Below are 2,500 nucleotides of genomic sequence, written 5' to 3' on the forward strand. Positions count from 1 at the left end.
TTATTGAATTTATAGCATTATCAAAATCATCGTTACTTCTATTATCGTTACTGTAATTATTATTATCATAATCATCTTAGCTGCAATTGCCCCTGCTGTTATCATAGCAATATCGTATTATTTATATTCACTGTCTTATCATTATCAATAATGTACCAATTATCATCATCTTCATCAAGGGGCTAACGCCGACGGGGGCGCATGGCCGCATCCACCCTAAGCTTCCAGCCTCGAGGGTCCCCTCTTGGCGAGTCTCCAGGCAGGCCCTCGACCCATCTTCTCGCAACAGGTCTCGTCGAGCTGCCCCAGCCATGACCTCTTAGGTAGTCCCACGGGCATCCTCCACCCAGGATTGTCTCGCAAAGAGATGACCTGATGGGCAGGGTCATCCACAGGGAAAAGAGCGAGGTGCTCATATAGCGGAGACATATTACATTGCACTTACTAGACTTAGTATTAGCGTCATATTCTTTATCATAATGTTTTTGTGATCTTTGTTATTAACACTGATCTTATCAACACTTATCATAAAGATTAGCAATTACTATCCTTATTAAAATTATAATCATTATCATCATTACCATAGTGATAATAATAATAATAACAACAATGATAATAATAATAATAATAACAATAATAATAGTAATAATAAAAATAATAAAAATGATGATAACAATAATAGTAACAATAATACAAATTATGATAATAATAAAAACGAAAATAATAACGGTATTTGATAACAATAACAAAACGAAAACGATAATAAAAAAACAACAATACAACGAAAACGATAATGATAATAATAATTAACAAATAAATGAATCAAAAGATAAAGAAAATGACCATTATCGTTATCATCCTTATCATACATGCATTATATCCCTCATCTATTGAATGCATTTATTTCCGGATGATAAAACGTATCCTACTTTCCAGAATGAATAAGCAAGGAGAAAGAAAAACAGGGAAAGAGAGAGCAGATAATGAGGAACGAAACAAGTGAAAAAGGGATGGAAAAAAAAAGGAAAGGAAAAAGATCGAAAAATGGAATTATAAGAAAAAAAAACCAATTGGAAAATAAAGAAATTAGAAAAAAAGAGAAATGGAATATAAAAGAAAATAAAAAAAGGAAAGAACTGAAAAAAAAAGAAAAAAATGAAAATGAAGACAAGAGGAAGGAAAAAAAAGAGAAAATTATGAAAATTTCTCGGATTTGACTTTCATGAGCTGGATACCGAGTCGCGAACCGAGGAAAAAAGACGTGCAAGAGAAAATAGCGAAGAAGAGGAAGAAGAAGAAAAAGAGAAAGAAAAAGAGTGAGAGGAAAAAGAGAAAGAAAAAGAATGCGAGGAAAATGAGAAAGAATAATAATGTGAAGAGAAAGAGAAAGAATAATAATGTGAGAAAAGATAATAAAAACAAAGTAAAAGCGAGGCCGAAGACGAAGACGAAAATGACGACAAAGGCGAAGGCGAAGACGAAAACGAAGACGGAGACGGAGACGAAGGCGAAGATGAAGACGAAGACGGAGACAAATTCGAAGACCAAGGCGGAGACAAAGACGAAGGCGAAGGCGAAGATGAAGACGGAGACGAAGGCGAAGACGAAGACGAAGACGGAGACGGAAACGAAGGCGAAGGCGAAGACGGAGACGGAGACGAAGGCGACGGCGAAGACGGAGACGGAGACGGAGACGGAGACGAAGGCGAAGACGAAGACGGAGACGAAAGCTAAGGCGAAGGCGAAGACAGAGACAAATTTGAAGACGATGACGGAGACAAATTCGGAGACGAAGATGACGAGAAAGGCGAAGGCGAAGACGGAGACGAAGGCGAAGGCGAAGACGAAAGCGAAGGCGAAGGCGAAGACGAAAGCGAAGGCGAAGACGAAGACAAAGACGAAGACCGAGACCGAGACGGAGACGAAGGCGAAGGCGAAGGCGAAGACGAAGACAAAGACGAAGACCGAGACCGAGACGGAGACGAAGGCGAAGACGGAGACGAAGGAGAAGGCGAAGACGAAGACAAAGACGAAGACCGAGACCGAGACGGAGACGAAGGCGAAGGCGAAGACGGAGACGGAGACGGAGACGAAGGCGAAGACGGAGACGAAGGAGAAGGCGAAGACGAAGACGGAGGCGAAGACGAAGACGGAGACGGAGACGGAGACGAAGGCGAAGGCGAAGACGAAGACAAAGACGAAGACCGAGACCGAGACGGAGACGAAGGCGAAGGCGAAGACGGAGACGGAGACCAAGGCGAAGACGGAGACGAAGGCGAAGACGGAGACGAAGGAGAAGGCGAAGACGAAGACGGAGGCGAAGACGAAGACGAAGACGGAGGCGAAGACGAAGACGGAGACGGAGACGGAGACGAAGGCGAAGGCGAAGACGGAGGCGAGGGCGAAGACGAAGACGGAGACGCAGAGGAAGGCGAGGGCGAGGGCGAAGACAGAGCTAAATACGAAGACGTAGACGAAGACGAAGTCAAAGACGAAGTCC

This window comes from Penaeus chinensis, chromosome 20, assembly GCF_019202785.1.
Source record: "Penaeus chinensis breed Huanghai No. 1 chromosome 20, ASM1920278v2, whole genome shotgun sequence".
Lineage (NCBI taxonomy): Eukaryota > Metazoa > Arthropoda > Malacostraca > Decapoda > Penaeidae > Penaeus > Penaeus chinensis.